Here is a 19319-nt window from a genome sequence, read left to right as displayed (position 1 = left end):
ATCATTGGTCCACTTCAACTGTGAGAGACAGAATGTAAAAAAATCAAAAATCCAGGAAATCACATAGTTCGATTTTCAAAGAATTATATTTGTCTGATGATACAGAAAATAAGTATTTGATCAACATCAACGGTTCACCTCAGTACTTGGTCATGTGACCCTGGTTGGCAGTGACAGTCAGACGTATCCTGTAGGTCCTCACCAGGTCTGCAGTGTAGCTGCTAGTTTGGCCCATTCCTCCATGCGGATCTTCTCAGGAGCTGGGAAGTCGCTGGGCAACTCGGCCTTTCAACTCCCTCCAGAGTCTCTACTGGATTGAGGTCCTGAGACTGGCCGGGCCCCTCCAGAACCTTGAAATGCTTTTTACGTAGCCGCTCCTTTGTTGCCGGGCGGTGTGCTTGGGATCATTGTCATGCTGGAAGATCCAGCCATGTTTCATCCTCAGTGCTCTCACTGATGGAAGGAGGGGTTTGCCCAAAATCTCAGGATCCATGGCCCCCTTCATTCTTTCCTTTACACAGATCAGTCGTCTTGTCTCCTTTGCAGAAAAACAGCCCAGAAGCCTGACCCCCCCCCCCCCCCCCCCACAGCGGGTATGGGGTTCTTGGGATGAGACTCTTCACCCCCCAAACATGGTAAGTGGTGTTTATACCAAAGAGCTCCATTTTGGTCTCATCTGACCACATGACCTTCTCCCAGTCCTCCTCTGGATCATCCAGATGGTCTCTGGCAATCTTCAGACGGGCCTGGACCTGTGCTGGCATAAGCAGGGGGACCTTTCCAGCACTGCAGGGTTTTAATCCATGCCGAGGTGGTGTGTTACTGCTTTCCCACAGTGACGACAATCCACACCCTTCCATCTGCACGCCGTTGCTAGGTGTCCCATTCTGCCTCAAAGGGAACATGGCCCCTGCGCACTTGTTCTGTCTGAGCTCCCTTTGATGCCATTTCCATGGACAGACTAATGTCGATGGCCTTGTCCAGTGTTAAAGTTTTGGTGGTGAGTAAATTCTTCTGTGCTGCTTCATCTTTAAGGCCGCACACCAGCCTGTCTCTCAACGTGTCCTTTAGAACATTCCCGAACTCGCAATGTTCCGCCAATTTTCTCAGCGCCACCACAAACAAAGACACCGACTCTCCTTCTTGGTCACGTTTATGAAACCTGAACCTCTCAGCGATTAATCATGGCTTCGGTGAATAATGTTCTGACAAGACCTTGACTATTTCAGCGTATGTCTTCCCCCAGGCTTTGTGGCTTGAAGCAAGTCACGCAACAGGTTGAAAGTTTTAGGTCCCATCACGGCTAAAAAGGTGGGCACAATTTTGTGATTAGCAATGCCGTTTGTAAGTAATCGAAACGTTTGGAGTATGAGCTCCATTGCTCAACATTCTCATCAAAAGGGCCAATATTACCGATAACTCCAGCCATCGTTGGGGTTGTTTCCCTCTGTTCATGATGACTCGGAGGGCTTGGGGTAGCGCTGGGCTGCCCACCGTCGGATTCCTCCGCAGCGCTGACTATTTCCTCCTCAGAAGAACTTGACATCGTCTAACATCCTCTCCCCATCGTATATATAAAAAACTGTCAGGGTGACCGTCACGTAACCTGCTCGCGTAGAGTTGTGACGTCCTCGTGGCCGCTTGTGATACAGCTACTGACTTTTCCAGCAACAACACTCGGGAGGCAGCAGTGTGCGCGCACGTGTGCTTCACTTCGAGGTTGCCACACAAAACAATACATTCGGGTACCCGTCATGCCCAGACCCAACTACGGCAAGCGTGTGGGAACATACATAACAATATTGTTTGAGAAACTTAACTTGCAGTCACCTAAACCAAAAGTGTGCAGGTGACAGTGGCTACCCCCGAGGACCTGGCTGATGACCCCCCTCCACAACCCCCTCAGGTACAACAACCTCCACTCTCGCACTCGGTCAGTGGTGGAGAGGGCCATCGGCCAGCTGAAGGGTCGGTGGCGCTGTCTGGACCGGAGTGGGGGCGTGCTGCTCTATCGGCCGGAAAAGGTGTGCCGCATTGTGATGGCTTGTGGCGTCCTTCACAATGTGGCCAACCTGCATGGCGTCCCACATGCCGAGCGGCATGTCCCCCCACGGGATGACTCAGAGGCTGAAGGGATGGACGCCAATCCCGGCCGGGCAGCCGTCCTCGCACGGCAGACTTTCATTTCCACAATGTGAATGGGTAAGAAACAATCACACGATTCATGACGCCAGATTATTTTATTTTTTTTCTACGAAACGCTGGAGTACGTTAATAAGGCGGTCGAGCCGCTCATTGATTCCCATTAATTCCCGGATGATGTCCTCCTGCGACTGCAGGACCGCCTATGTGGGGACCCTCCCGCTGGATCCATGTGGGCCGGAGGATGGCGCTTTTATGGCAACATGAGTGCAGTCAATGGCTCCGATTACAGTGGAGCATCCGGCTATTGCTGCAAATTGCGCTTTATTACTGACCTGTTCAACCGCACCGTCAGGGACTTCAGTGTGCCTGCGGGAGAGGCGGACGATCAGGTCCACCATCATGGTCATGGCCCGGCTGAGGGTCGACTGGCTCACCCCGGAACGGTCCGCTATCTCTCGCTGGAAGGAGCCAGTGGCCATGAAAGCCGAGTCTACTCAGCACCAGTGTCGGCACTGGCGCAGCTCGGCTCCTGGCGGTTCTGCGCTGGAGCGCCGGTCGCAGCTCCTCACAGATCTGTAGGAGGATGTGCCGCCGTAGCCTGAACCGGCGTCAACCACTCATCGCAATTTTGCAGCAGATCGTCCCGCTCCCTGAAATGTTGCTCCCGCCTGATTGACCCGTTTGCCGCGTCCTCCAACAGCGCTGCCATTGTTGAAAGTTGCACATTCAGCACAATCATGAAGGCGCTTTTATAGCCGCTTCAGTGATGCCAGCAGGCGTTTGGGTTTGTGTTGATGGCTTTTTTGTGCCCGATGTATGTGCGGTTATCAAATAATGTCAGCTACCAAACTTCGCCACAGGGTGTCGCCAACGGACCAAAGTGCAGACAACGCAAGAATCGGCTTTCCGCCACCTTCTACGGCACCTCCGGAGTTGCTGTGAAACAACGCAAGAATCGACGAACTTTTCGCGTTGATACAGCTGAACGTAAGCACCGATCCTGGCGTACGCATATTTTTCTTACGTAAACTGCGTTGATACATGAGGCCCTCGGTCATTGACCAGTTCCCCTGTGTAATTCTGGGCTGTTTCCTCACTGTTCTCAAGGTCATTTGTACCTCCTGAGGTGAGATCCTGCATGGAGCCCCAGGTGGAGGGAGGTTGTCAGGGACTTGTATTTATCTAATAATCGCTCCAACAGTTGATCTCCTCTCACCAAGCTGCTTGCCTCTTGTAGACTGGCTCATCCCAGTCTTGTCCCTGGTGTCCTGAGACAGCTCTTTGGTCTTGGCCCTGGTGGAGAGGTTGCAGCCTGACTGTTTGAGGTTGTGGACAGGTGTCTTTTATACAGGTAACAAGTTCAAACAGGTGCCATTGATACAGGGAATGAGAGGAGGACAGAGGAGCTTCTTAGTGAAGAAGTCACAGGTCTGTGAGGGCCAGAATTCTGGCTTGTTTGTCAGTGCTTAATACTGTACTCACAGTTGAAATGTACCCATGATGACCATTACTGAATTTCCCTCTGGGATCAATAAAGTATCTACCTATCTATCTATTACAGACCTCATCTTTTTCAGTGGGACAACTTGAAGAATTGGTGAAATACTTTTTTCCCCCACTGTACGATACAGAGATGGCAAATTATCGTATGTGTGATGATCATCATCGTTGTTATTACTTGTGAGCAGAGACAGGACTACAAACACAGGTAAACTCTAGTTCTAGAGAATAGACGCTCCTCTGAAAAGCATGACCAGTTACAGGAAGTGATCACCATGTCACTGTCGCAGCAGCAGCAGCAGCAGCAGCAGCAATAATACACCTTTTGTTCTATTAGTTCTTAATTGTGAGCCCAGCCATTCAAAAAGGGAAGTTCCCAAAACACTGTTTTCACACTTCTCTATCAGCTGTGTTGTCAAACTCAGACTAAGCTGCATTAGACATCGCCAACTACATCAGTCGTACAGTGACAGAACTGATTCATCTCCAGTCGATGAGGAAACAGTTTTAGTATACTGCCTGTCTTTGACACTCGAACAGTGTTCCGCTTTCTCTACTGATGCATTAGAAGAGCATAATGGCAGAAGAAAAGGAAGCTAATTTGATTTTAAGATAAGTCATGTGCAGTGCAATCACATAATACGTGTAATGGAAAATGTATCTAGTAGATGATAAAAATCTGTCCAAAATAACACACTGTACCCAGACACACTCACACTTGCCAGCAAGGACAGCATGAGGTCCAGTTGGAGTTCATTTGTGGTCTTGCACTCCTCACTCTATTCCTCCATCTGCTCTGCTGGCACATGCGTGCCAGCTTGTGTGCATTTTTGACCACTGTTTGTGCCGAGACTCTACATGGCAGAGAAACGCAGAGACAAGACGCGCACAAAGATTGACATTGTTTGAGCAGTGATGCCAAGACCCCCGGACCCCTCGCTGTCACTCAAGCAAATGCTGAAAAACAGATCTGAGGAGGGGGAAGTGAAAATGGGGTGAGGGAGGAAGACAGATTGTCAATTAGTGTTTGTGTGACAGACAAACTCACTTGTTTTTCTTATAAAAGCTCTCTTTCTCATCTTTTACTTTGATGCTGTTTCCTGCATCACAGGGTACAAAATGTTTTAGTTTGTGTTTGAGTTATTTCAAATAAATGACTTGATTTAGGTTAATGACAAGTGGTGGTTCAGGCTGTGGCTTTCCAAAAGGAAACAGGGCTGTTAAATGGCTGTGCATATATTTGACACTGAAAAGAGAGGTCAGCAAGAGTGAGAACTTGTGAAAAAACAAAGTATCCATTTTGCATCAATTACAAAAAAAAAGGAACAAAATTCAAATTCTCACTGTCAGTGTGAATTAAAAGTCCAGGTTAAACGGGAAAACTAAAGATAACTACCCATCAGAGCTTGAGAGTTCCTCTTTAAATAGTCTTTTCAGATTTCACTGAACCTGAGGAAAAGGACAGTTGATGTGGACAAGTGAGTCTCTTAATAGTGGAGCCTCTCTGGCCTGTGGTTCTCTAGTGGCTCTCTCTCTGCCTCGTGTGGTGATAACCCTCCTCGAGCTCCCTCTCCCTGCTGCCGCATGCCAACTTGATTGCATTTTTTAACAAATGGAGTGTGCCAAGAGGGGCAGGTTTCCTCACCCTTAAACTCTGAGCAGCTCGAACAAAAAAATAAAAACACTGCAAGTCATTTAAGTTAGAACTCAGAATGATTTCAGTCTCTTCCCCAAATACGGCATCTGCACTTGCCATCTTACCACAACTTCTGTCCTTTGACTAAGACTCTGGCTTTGATTTCAACATATCTAAATGATGATTCACTATTAATGTGCTATGATGCTGCTCAAGTACAAGTGAAATACATGGATCACATTACAAGTCCTGTCTCCATGAAACATTAGAATTTAGAGCAAGGGATGTTTATGATGCCTCCCGCACCAGGCCGGCGAGTAGTGATTCATTCCTGCAGTGGCCTGCCGCTCCCTTCGGCCCATTTCCGCCTGCTTTTATTTTTGGCAGTGGTCCAAATCATCTTGTGTTATTGCAGCGGCTCAGATGCTGCTACAGCGTTCGGGGTGCAGAGGAAGTACACAGACAGGTACCCACATCCACACACTCATGTTGGACACCACACTGATCTCTCTCTCTCTCCCTTGCTCCATTTTCCTTTTCCCCACCAGCACAAAGATCAGGTCTCTTCACAGTTGGGCCGGCACAGGGAGAACATGCAGACTCCACGCAGAAAGACCCCGTGCTCCAGCCGCGGCTCGAACCCGCAACCTTCTAGCTGGGGGGCCACAGTGAAGACCCCCAGTAGTAAAGCCTTTTGTGAATTTTATATTCAAGCTAAAAGCCAATTAATTTGTGCCAGTGTGAATCCAGGTCATGACACACATTCTGCTAATATCCTAAAAAAAAAACAGTCTGTGGAAATTAAATTCATTGAGCATTTCATGAAGGTACAGCAGATATTCATAATACCTTTGCTCTCCATCATGCAGTTCTAGGAAACTAGATGTATTTAAGAAATTAGCAGTATTAGAATTGCATTTTTGGTTCTCAACATGTGGTCACCAATCATCTATTGGCTGCTTACACAGTAAAATTCCAAGAAGTAGAGTTCATAAATATGGTCAGTGACCCTACTGAGCTGCGGCCACAACTATACTTTGCCCCACTGAAGATTCATGACAGGAGCCCTGTAATGAAAGTCCTGCCCTCTGTGCTTTGTTTGCTTTTGCTGCTATTGCCAACTGAAGGTGTTGATCTGCTAACCTGAGAATTACCTGGGTGCGTGCCAGAAGGGCAACATTAGGGTGTGTTCAGACCAAAGCACCAATTAAGATTAGCATCTTCCATAATTTCAGGTAACCCGTCATTGGCCAAGTGGCAGTGTTGCAGCAGAAGCATCAGCTACAAACAAAGCCTGGCTCGCGTTTCCTGTGGCACAATACAACTTTGTTCAGCCAAGCCACATCCTCACGTTGTGGTAACTTTCCAGTGTTGACCATCCTGCCTTCAACTGCAACTCCATGCTGTATGCTATCATGCTCAGAGACTTTGAAAGAACATTTGTCATCTCATAGCCATACTGCTAGAATTTCATTCATTATTTGGGTGTTGTGTTACTGGGTGGAAAAGCACTATTGTTGCTGACTTGTTTGCACTCAACACTGTAGACTGGCTCTGCGGCAGTCAGGGATGGACACAGGCCAGTGTGGGAAGAATCACTGAATCTTTGACTTTTCCCAGGTGCAATCAACATTACCACTGATGCAACAGGAAATTATTGTTATAATATCTGCAACCATAACTGAAACAGTCTTTGGCAACTTAAATGGACTGGAATGACATCAAGTCCATTGCAGCAAGGTGATGGGAAGTTTTGGCAACTAGTAAGGCAGGTAAACAATAATTTCCCCCCTGCCTCGTAAATACAATCCCTAGAGGGGATGGAATGATGATGACTAATGAATCAGTGGGTGGGGCTTGTTTCATTGTTCCAATGCAGGGACATAGCTTCAAGTTTAAATTATCCATAACTCCTACCTTCCTAATAAGTAATTGTGTTCACAAAACTTTGAATATATATGGTGAGTACAAAGGAAAGCAGGTTGCATATCCAAGAAAGCCAGTGAAGACAACAACACTTCTATGGGGCACACGTGAAGAGGGTTAGAAATGGCCACAGGACTTCACTCCCAGTCTGTAAAACTGAAAAAGTCCTACTGTATAACAACAAGTTTTGTGTTTCAGAATGTTTCATGAATGAGGCCAGTTCTTATCAACAAATGAGCTCAGTTTATGCATCACTGGCTGGGCATCATCAGTGTTGCACTCCAGCTTGCCGCAAGTTACACTTTGACTGCCCTCAAACACATGACCAAAGTAACCATGGTAACAGTCTCAACAACAAAGGGAGGCCCAGACCAGGTTAACAAAGGCAGGGATTCTCCTCAGGATGATTAGGTTACATAAATCATTAGTGCCTCAACACAAGACCTTCAGTCAGCCTCAAAGAAAACTAACAACTCTCCATATGAACCTGCACAAACACGGGTGCACCCCCCCCCCCCCCCCCAGCCCCCACCATCTGTCAGACATCTAGACATCAGGGGTTGGACATGGCTCATCTTCCATACAATAAGATATAAGGTTTGCTATGGTAGATTCAGACTTTTACTCTGAACCTTTCGAAAAGTTCTGTGGACTTTTTTTTATTTGTTTTCTTCACATTGCTGTATCTTGGACCCTTAATATTAAAGGCTCATACAGAGTGAAAGAATATTGCCACATTTTTACAAAGACAAACATCCAAAGAGCAAATGAGAAACGGCTTGATGTGACGACCTCAAACTGAAGTCATGTAGCTACCATGTGACTTACTGACACGTTTCTACAGAAAATGGGGGGTTAACGTGTGGATCGATAGCAAAGGTCACCAACGTTCCCTCTAATCTTTAAATCTCCTGAGCAGGCATTCATCTTGAGTGACTGTGGCGACATCTGACTTGTACACACATTACAAGTGGCTATTAATATAATGATTAATAAAATGATTCTTTAAACATGAACTACAGCATATCTACGTCAGTTACAAGAAACAATGGCACAATATTATTTTGGCAAAACAGATTTTGCATTCATTTCCATAACAGTGTGAATAAAATCCTTCTTTGGATTACAAAAAAAATACATGTAAATGTTTTACATTCTAAAGTGCTGTACTGGATGAGAAGTTTATACTGGCAAATAGTCGTGCAATGAGTGCCTTTAAACACACTCACAGCATGTAAATGTCCTTTCAACATGTCGCTTCAGGTAGTCTCGTGTCCACTCACTCCACACGCTTCCCTCTGAAAAGTCACCTTGTACTTTAGCTTCACTGCACGTCTTGCAAAGAACTCTCTCACGCTCTCACTTGAAAATAAAAATATATCACCAAGACACCAGTTGCGTTCATTGGCTTGTTTTTATCTACTCCAACAGCCACTCCAGCTTAAACGGCGTGTTTTTTCTTTTCTATTTGAGAGGATGAAGTGCCACAGCTCACTTGTTTAGCCACAAAAAACAAATGCAAGAACAGCGGCTACTTGACACTGATTGGCTGTCAAGCTAAACAACCGCTGCAGGTTTTGGCTGGCAGCGCCTGGAAGGCACGTTCATCTCTGACTGACAGTCACCCTGTCACCTGTCACTCATTCCATAGGCAAATGGCCACAGTGGGTCACGCACTGTTTTAAGTCATGAATTTCACCATTCACGGTGCGTATTAGTAGAAAAGCACAGGGAAAACTGATCAGGGATATTTGAGTGCGCAACTTTTTTGTCTTCTGCGCAAGGAGGTGGGGAGCGGTGTGCAATTGCGCAGTAAAATACCTTAGAACAGTGAAGGCCACCTAGACGTGGCCAGTTGTCCACAAATATGAGAAGTATTCAAGCCCCCCACTTGCCAGTGAAATGCACACTAAATTCTTCCACGTAAGAGGAATTAAAGATTTTTAGAAGTTTTAAGTCTTAAACTTAAAATACACTTTAATAAAAGAGTATGTCCCCACATAAGGTCTTAGCTAGGTTTGGGTTATGTTCAATGATAAGAGCAAGCATAACAAGATGTGATGCAAATGTATTCACTGTGAAAAGGAACATTAGCCTTGTGGGGTTCTTCAAAATTAATGTGGAAGTGTAAGTTATACTGATCTTTATTCCTGCCTTAGTTTGGCAAACATCAATGTTCTTATGACATTTACCGGCAGAACAAACAGCACTGACTAAATATGTCTTGTGTTCTGCAATCACTGAGGAAACAATGTTTCCAATTTTGCACTTTCACAACCAAAACCGCTACATATGACATATCCTTTACAAGATGAACGTGTGTGTGTGTGTGTGTGTGTGTCACACAGTCAATGAGCAGCTACAAGCGGATTGCTCCTGCCTCCGACTGACTCAGGGTGCAATGAACTCTATTGATGTTTAACTTAATACACTATTAACAAATCACGTCCTTGGTCTGAGCACAGGTGTGTAACCGGGCAGATTAACACAAGTGCAAAACATCTACAGGATCAGACACAATTTGGACACATTAAGTGTTCTAAAGCTTAAATGGTAAAGAGCAGGCCAGTCTTCATTTGAAGTCATTCAAACTGGCTGTAATGGCTTTGTACTTAAGAGTTCAGCTCACATTGTACAAGCGGCCCAAGCAGGAGATACACAACGTCTTTGTCCCAAATACCCTTAGTGACTTGTCATCACCCAGATCATCATGGGAACAAGGATGGCATGTTTCTGTGGTTGCTGTGCCAATAAATCAAGAGTTTGTCCGGGAAGGGAACAAGCCCTCAGGGAACCGTGGCAACGGCAATGAAAATGTCAAACACCAGACCTTAACTGCTCGAGCCAGAGGAATTTCACTGACTGAGCTGCCACGCACCAAGTGCTCTATGTTTTCCTCTCAATCTGTTTTATATAATGCTTCGTCATTATTACTGATTACAGAGAAACTATTTTAAATATCTGTAGAACTCAAAGAAGCTGCATATTTTATCACTATGTAGCTTGTTTATTCACAATGAAGTCTGCAGCAGGCTGGCATCTTGGCTGTCCCAGTGTTCCTGAAAGTAGCCTTAGGAGCAGTGGTTCAGTTAAGCAGCAGAGGGAGCGGGTGGGGTCAAGGTAACACTACAGTGGGCTCTGAAGACTACAGATGGATGACCACTGTGCCAGGGAAGCTCTATGTGCAAGCATCAGTGCGCACGCAGGTGGCCACCAAGCAGTTACGTACACATAGACAAAAACAGGCTTTTTCCACACAAATATAGTACCAGCACTGTCAACACAGCAAATGCACTGACTGACTCTGAGTACTTCATTACAGCAACACTACTACTACTGCTATTATTATGTTGATGCCCACAAACTGGTGTTCTGTTAGAGAACTGCTTAAGTGCATCCAGCAGTGATTCGTTATGCAAAATCAGATGTTATTCATTTATCAGGCAGAATTATCACAGTCTAATTCATAAGTATGAAGCTCAAAGTGCACATAGCTGAGTTCCTGATGAACCAGGTTCACGGTTTACCCCGTTAACCTGAGCAAGATTAGCGTCGCTACAATGCTGACACAAACACATGACTGTCTATGATCAGGTTAGCTGCACATGGACCTTCTCATCTCTTTTTAATTCATAGCCCTGAAGATACTCCACACACCAGTTTTTACCCAAATTAGCATTCAAATGTTTTTGTGCACACATTCACATTGTATTGTAGAAAAATGTCTTTGCAGGATATGGCTGCCTAAACAAATACATGAACAATCATACATCTGCACATTCACATACCTTTTGGAGGGTGTGGCCAATGCAAATGTACAAAGTGCTCTGGGAAAATAACTTTCAAGTCTTAAGTGCTGGGTGATCGAACAGAAATCATGAAAATGATGACAGTGCATGCACAAATCCAAAAAGGGTCCATCTACAAAGACGACAGAAAATAATCCGTAAAGGTGAAATAGGAAGAGTGAGCGAGTGTTTATCTACCTAAATTTATACTACTGCACTTAACCTGAAGGTGCTCCGATATGACAGAGCCCTAACCTAAGAAAAGCTTGAACTATCAGAAAGCAGAATAGGTTCATAACTAAAATGTCATCAATCAAATAAAAGGATACCCTGTTATCACAAGAGTGCACTCAAATATCAACCATTTGCCCAACCCCTAATTGTAATAGTTTGAACCCTCATTAAGTTTATTTTTCTTTTATGGCTTTCACTAAGCATCTATTCCTCAGGACGTGAGGTGTCAGCAATAAAATTCTGCTTACAAGACACAGCCAGGGATATTACTGCAGGGTTACGGTGCAGAAAGCACTCATTATGAAGATAAATGCACATCAGAGAGTTCCGTGATGTGACAACGGTAGGCACTGGTCTGCAGGGACGGAGAGAAATTAACTTAAAAATGAACAAATGACAGCATGGACGTTGTCGAGTCAACCGTTAAGCCTGATTTATGCTTCTGCGTCGTGGCGACGCCGTACCTACGCCGTAGCCCCTACGTCATCATTGTGCATTTATAGTTCTGCGTCGAGGGAACGCGTTGCTCTGTAATTCACCGCCAAGCCACTAGAGGGGTGTGGCTTTATCTTCGTATGGTTTTGGGGGACTCTTGTCGAATTCCTTAGTTTTCTTCCGGTCATAGCACATGGGTCAGAGACAGAGACAACAATGGAAGTTGTAAAGGTGGTCATACTTGCGAACCTCCTCGATAACTCTTTCTTCGGCTTGGTCCATTTTTATTTTTGCGTGTTGCTCTCACCGCAGAAACTTAAAAAATAGCGGTGTTGTTGTGCTGAACCGGAAACGTCGTGTGAGCGGACCAATCACAGTCCGTTGACGTTCACGTCACTACGCGTCGCGTCAGATTTTTTGGAGGTGCACGTTGGGCTATGGCGTAGGGGTCTGCGTTGACGGTGTAGGTACGGCGTCGCCACGACGCAGAAGCATAAATCAGGCTTTAGCGTGCAGGTGCACTCCGGCTGGTCCTCCCTCTCCAGCTCATGTTCTGCATCATCCGCGATTCTCGACTACAGAATGGATGACGCTAAACCTTGGTTTATGCTTCTGCGTCGCGGTGATGGTGTAGCGACGTTGAGCGTTCGAAGTTCTGTGTCGAGAGAACGCGTTGCCCTGCAATTCACCGCCAAGCCGCCAGAGGGTGTGGCTGTGTCTTTGTGTGGTTTCGGGGCTCTTGTCGGATTCCAAAAGAAAACTATTTACAAGAGAAAGTCCAGTGCTTTTCTTTGAACGACTGTTTGCTTTCATGACTCAAACTGTAAACTTTGAACATGACAAACATGACTTCATGTGGCCATTTTCTTCCGGAAAGGCACATATTTGTCGCGGAGGTTCTTCCACCTCTTCATGCATTCGCCGACCTCCTCTGAGCGGACCAATGACAGTCCTTGACCTTCATGTCATGACGCGTCGATGCGACGCGTAGTCAGGATTTTTTGGAGGTGCACGTCAGGCTGCGGCGTAGGGTCCGTGTCGACAGCATGGGTACGGCGTTGCCGCAACGCAGAAGCATAAACCAGGCTTAAGGGCAACGGAGGGTTTGCCAGTGCGGAGTTGCAAAATATTTGTTGGCATAGTTCATAGTATGGCCACTCAGACTGCCCCATGCCTCCTGTTCATCCTACCATTTACCAGGAAGATTTGTTTTTTTAAGGGTCTTGAGCTTGTTGATGACCTGCCTGGTGGTCCACGCAAACCCGCACTCCCTCAAAATGCCGGTGATGTTCCCATAAATCACAGCCTCCTGTGGTTCCAGAAATCGGCCGCCGGTTCTCCTCTTCACTGCGGATGGCGAGCAGCTCACAGACTTCAGGATCTTGCCAGTGAGCTGCCACGATCGATAAAAAGATGTGAAGATGGCGATACAAGACGTTTATCAACACGGTCGCGCCTGCTCAGTGCACGTTAGGGTTCCCGGATGGCGGGAGGTCCCAAGCAGAGATTAATTCACCTGAGATCATCCACATGGAAACTGTTAGAGCAAAAGGAGTGGAGTCTCGGGACATCAACAGGAAGACTGATCTTATGGCAGAGGCCAAAACTTTACTGAGACATGAGTGAGCAGCTCTCACAGCCCAAGTTTTTTTTTATTCATTTATTTTTTTTTCCCGGAGCTTCCACAATGACAGCCTGACGGCAGCACAGTGACAAAATCAGAACATGACAGGAAGGTGGTGGAAAACCTGAGACAACACGGGTTGCCTTTTTCATACTGCAGGCGAGCCGAGCAGAGCCACTAAACACCCGGGTGGCTTGGAGGGTTAGTGGACCCGGTTTGAAATGATCCTTTCAGAGTCCCCAACACCTGTGTTCACCCACGTTTTTGGTGTAGTGTGAAAGGAGCTATTGTCAGTTGAATCTTCCTTCATCGTATTCTCCACCAGAAACCCAGAAGGGGGTCCAGGCCCGACTGTTGTAGAGGGCATTTTGGGGCTGGTTTGGTTCTACTTCTCATCTTTGAGCTTAAAATTATTGCTACAAATCAACAGTAGTTGTGACTGATCACCTTTAGCCAATAAAGACATGACTACAGTGAAGAGGACAGGTTTGAAACCTGAATCACAGGCTTTGGGTTCTGAAATTAGTATGACACACTGAGGAGGAGGAGAGTGAGAGAGACGGACAGACAGAGGGACCGAGTAAGAGAGAGACAGACGGAGAGGATGAGGCACTATTGCAAAGTGCTTTGAGGGCAAGAAAGGTAGAAATGAGCCTGAGCAGCTTGTGGTGTTCCGGCATCTCTCTACCACATTTAAGTTGGTATTTCCTTCCATCCGTCACTTGTCTGTATATTCCAGTTAAGATACTGTCACCAGAAAATTACACCAGGCTCCTCGTGCTACATGGGGCAGGTGCATTCTCAAAGGCCTGAGGACCAGGGACTCGTAGGAGTGCACTAGGTGGCACGCAGCATGTTTATTATCATTTAGTCTCAGTGTAATTTTTGATATCGAAAACCATATACACACAAGCAGAAGTGCACACAACTGCCCAACAATATCCAAACAAACAAAGAAAATGCAGGCACTGACAGATAAAGGCTCTTCTATTTACTCTGAGCAAAAAAACCAACAACACAAACACATTTCAACTATAAACCATCATCAGCATACCTGCACCAAGAGGAGGAGAAAGTGAGCTATTGCCTCTTGTATGTCAAGACACAACAAAATCAACTCCGTCTGTGGGTGAAGCGCACAGACACATTCTCTCCTGATGAGGCTGTGACAGCACAGTCAAGACAACAAACATGCCTGCATGCACCAAACTGCAAACATGCAGCAGAAAACAGAAAGTAATACTGAGGAGAGCCATTAGGATCCACATCAGTTTCAAATGAATTCCACCAACATATTCATGTACATACAGAGCACATCACATGCTAAAATGATTGACAGCTTCGTGGCCCAGCGGAACGTTTCGTTTTTTTGAAAAACAGATGTAAGAGTATAGTTAAGTGTCATAAGGCCGGCCTGGTGGAGCAGTGGTCCTCACGTTGGCCCCCCAGCAAGAAGGTTGTGGGTGGAGCCCCGGCTGCAGCACGGGGTCTTTCTGGGTGAGTCTCCATGTTCTCCCTGTTCCTGCTGGGTTCTCTCTGGTACTCCAGCTCCTCCACAGTCCAAAGACATCAAGAGGGACCAGGTTAATCCAGACTCTAAATTGACCGTAGGCGTGGCTGGGAGAGCCAATGGTTGTCTGTCTCTATGTGTTGGCCCTGCCATGGACTGGTGACCTGTCCAGGGGGAAGGCTGCTGGGACAGGCTCCACCCACCCTCCGACCCTTAACAGGAATAAGCGGAAGACAGTGGATGGATGGATGGATGGTTAAGTGTCATAGAACAAAAGAAAATAGGAGCAGTTCCATGTTGAGTCATTTGTCTGCAAAAAAATGTAAGATCTTTGTCTGTTCATATGATGAGGAGGAGAAGAAGACGGACCTAAAGTCATGACTCTTTTAGGTCTACAATTATTTCCTGGCTGTGACTGCATGAGGGGGCATTGATGACAATGGTGTTCAGCTGTGATACATGTACTCACTGGCAGGCTCCACCATGTAGTTCTGAATACGGGTGGACAAAGAGGAAGCATGGTTCAAAAAAACGAGGAAAAAGGCCTTTAAATGAAGTGCTAAGCTGTGTCCAACTAACACAGTCTGATGTTGTTAGTGTTTAGTGTAGTAAAAGGTTGTTGTCTTCACAAGACATTCAAAATAGATAAATCTTTATGAAAAGCTATGCAGTGTAACAGAGTCCACCTCTGATCAGTCCGAGCATGAGGCATAGAACATAGCACCTGAGTACTACGAGTGTTTTTCTGCCCAAGTATTCTGTTTTGTATGGTTTGACAAAGTGGGCATAACAGACTAAAGTTACTTTAAAACCTTAGTGGAACATTACATTGCTTGCCAACCATGCGCATGCATTGTGTCTCAGTATGAAGTAACCTGAAATACTCTCAAGGCTTTGTGCTGGCTGTCAGCAGGTTACTCCCTGAAATAAATCCACTAGATGCTGTACAAGATATATACAGTCGTCCAAACAGGTATGAGTCCTCCACTCCCACACAGCCATTCAGACGGGAGCATGAGCCTGGTCTCCTAGGACAAAAGAAGACACCTGGCCCCTAGTCTTCTTCGCTCTCCACGGATGTGCAGGTGTATGTGTGTGTGTGTGTGTGACACTATAAATAGAGAATGTGTCCTCCCTAGCTCTCACTCCAGTGGGATTCTCTCATGTTTTAATCAAATAAACTGCTGCAATCAGGCCCAGCTGTGGCCTGCATCCACAGCCTGCATCAGTCAGCATCCATGCTCAGGGGCAACATGGAGGCTGGGGTGTCAGTACATGTGAGTAGATGGAGAAAAATAGACAGAGACAGAGAGAGACAGACAGAGAGAGAGAGAGAATGGACTGGGCTGTAAAACTGGGGCATTCTGCACTGAAACCACCTGGGTACCATAGGAAGCCTTGCTCAGGTGTTCTGGATGGGTTCCCCGATGTGCAAACCAGCAGAATGAGGAGTACAGCTCATCTCTTTCATCACTTGTTTTACATTCATCCCTCCCTTTGTCCTTTTCAAACTCCCAATTTTGTCGTTTTCTTTGCAGTGTCCTCATGCATGCCATAGGCAGCAAATCTCTTCACCTCCAAAGACTGTTATCACATAGTTAGAGATCCTATTAAAGCCATGAATGACATGAACACGGTATTAGATGAGATAAGCTGTCTAATGCTACAGGAAACCTCCTCTGGCTTGGGCGGCATGGCTCAGGGGTAGAGTGGCTGACCAAAGGGTCGCTGGTTCGATCCTCGACCCCGGTGATCATGTCCAAGTGTCCTTGAGCAAGATACTGAACCCATAATTGCTCCGGATGAGTAGGTTGGTGCCTTGCTTGGCAGCGCCACCATCAGCGTGTGAATGTGTGTGTGAATGAGACGACACTGTAAAGCGCTTTGAGTGCCGCTAAGGTAGAAAAGTGCGATATAAAATTGAGTTCATTTACCGTTAATTTCATAAAACCATGTATAGTGGCAATAATGGCACAATTTACATTCACTCTTGTTGGATCATTAAAGCAGAATTGAACAAAACTTATCTAAACTAAAATCTTCTGAAGTAGCTCAGTCACACATGATCATTCACGTTCATGGAGACCACATGGAAGCAGAGGGTCCAGAGAGGCTCAGCTTCTCAGGTAGAGACCAACAAGGCAGTGACAGCCACTGATGCTTCCTGATAGCTGATATTAAACAGAACTGTTGGTGAACCTGCAACTGTTCTGAGAGCAAGACCCAAAAGGTCATGCATTCTCTTGGGGACAGTTAGATTGGAGGGTAATCTGTGTTGTGGAAAGGATATGAAACCTCAGCTCATGTTCCAACATCAATAGCCAAATATAAGCCAAAGACTTGCATCTATTGTGATGAAGAACGGTCCCAATTTCTCTGGTAGATCTCACCCTGACGGCACCTCGAGTGTAAAAACTAAACAGACGCTTTTAGTAACAGCAGGAGAAGCAGCCTTGCTCTTGGTTGGCATCTATAATTAATAGACCAGAGCTGCTGGTCTTTGTTCTGCTACTGAACTAACCCCAGGAAGCCATGTGGTCGTTACAGTCCTACACCCCACACCCAGGAGGATGGATTTGGCCGTTAATAGAAAACTTACACTGCCCATTCCTGTCTGTAATGTGTCCTCCATATGAGCATTGATTCTCCTATTGATTAAGTGGATCAATATCCATTTTCATGAGTAAGAGGCACAAACTTTTTCTGTGGCGTTTTGGGAATCCTATCGGTTTTAAGAAGCAGTTTCAAAAACAGTAACGCTGGTATGTCATTGTTTTGGGCACAGGTAGGGGATTAACGTCCTCTTGGGGCAGATTGTTTTTAAATGGGGTAGATCCTACATAAGGAAGCCCAACCTCACCGTGAGAGACAGGATATCCAACCAAGGCTGGCTTAAGCAGTAAATAGGAAAAAGGTCCCACTGGCCAACTTAAAACTGAACCTAATGTTTACTTCAGTGTTTCCCTTTCTCCTCTGTTGCTTGCCATGTTGGAACATAAACATATTATTGTTGTTCATTGGCATCCATTTGATTAAAAGGACCAATTTGTAGAATCTTGTTACGTATAGTAGTGAAGTTGAAGACCCCTCCCCCAACTCCTTCCTCTGGAAAAACTATGGGAGCTTATAGGATGAGTCATGGAAGATCGGACATTTCTCTATATGCAAGTTCTCAAATGTCTTACAACACAAAATTGTTTGGCAGCAGCACCAGCAACCACTTACTGTGACTTACAAAATCTGTATTGTTTCTTACATGAAAATTACTTTGTTGGATTACAACCACAAAGACACAGTTCAGTCCAGAAGAACGAAGTCATTAATCAAACGTTGAACACCCAAAACGGCATCTGTCTGGGTCCATAACACTGCCCCCTAGCAACGCCGTCCAGATGACAACTGCTTATACAGGTAAAATTCACGACTAAATAACTACATCATGACCCTGATGAGTACTCAGCGCTCACACTTGAATCCAAGTGAGTCAGCGAGACGGTAAATAAATAACTACTAAAATGCTGGTTTGGTACAGAAACGCACTTCCTGTCACCTCGCTGTTGCTGTGGCTCAGCGCTCCATCACCATGACAATCACTGTATCACAACAACTGGCTGGAATCAACATTAGACTGAAGTTGCAGTGCAAATCTATCCAGCAATAAACAGAATTACATGAAAAGGTTAAAAAAAAAAAACACGGTGAAAACAGAGCAGACCATCAGCTTACTTGGCAACAGTGCAGCTTAAAATGGTCACAAGAGTGACGAACTAAGCAGAGGAACCAACAGGAGCAACGTTATCGCTGGGTTGTCCATTCTGGTCCAAACCCCAGCAATCCTGAGCCTCAGGGTAGGGCCGCGCCATTAATCTGCATTGATCACAATATGGCCAACAGCAATGCTCAAAATTGTTAAAGGCTAGCTAATTTTGAGTCAACATGCCACTTTTGCAAAGAGGTCCTGCCAACACATCAAATTCCACAGACTGAAGAAAACATCTGTGTCTGAGGGGACCACACAAACCATCCATCCACCTAACATCCATCCATCCATCCATGTTCCCCCTCCTCTCCTGTTGAGGGTGGTGGGGGTGGAGCCTATCCCAGCAGCCTTCCCCCTGGACAGGTCACCAGTCCATGGCAGGGCCAACACATAGAGACAGACAACCATTGGCTCTCCCAGCCACGCCTACGGTCAATTTAGAGTCTGGATTAACCTGGTCCCTCTTGATGTCTTTGGACTGTGGAGGAAGCTGGAGTACCAGAGAGAACCCAGCAGGAACAGGGAGAACATGGAGACTCACCCAGAAAGACCCCGTGCTGCAGCCGGGGCTCCACCCACAACCTTCTTGCTGGGGGCCACAGTGAGGACCACTGCTCCACCCACAACCTTCTTGCTGGGGGCCACAGGGAGGACCACTGCTCCACCCACAACCTTCTTGCTGGGGGCCACAGGGAGGACCGCTGCTCCACTGGCAGCGGCAAACCAAACCATTATTATTTCAATGGCTTTTTATATGAAAA

General features: G+C 46.0%; 1 protein-coding gene across 1 annotated transcript in view; it reads right to left on the bottom strand.

Annotated features, from left to right (window-relative positions):
- The window catches only part of b4galt5 (UDP-Gal:betaGlcNAc beta 1,4- galactosyltransferase, polypeptide 5), a 45094-nt gene that overhangs the window by 24216 nt on the left and 1559 nt on the right, over positions 1-19319 (bottom strand). The gene's annotated exons all lie outside the window — the stretch shown is intronic.

The sequence above is a fragment of the Aulostomus chinensis genome, chromosome 9, assembly GCF_037954235.1.
Source record: "Aulostomus chinensis isolate RoL2024-O1b breed Wild chromosome 9, RoL_Achi_v1.0, whole genome shotgun sequence".
Lineage (NCBI taxonomy): Eukaryota > Metazoa > Chordata > Actinopteri > Syngnathiformes > Aulostomidae > Aulostomus > Aulostomus chinensis.
The sequence above is the reverse complement of the archived record's forward strand: the minus strand, read 5'-3'. Positions and strand labels throughout refer to the sequence as shown.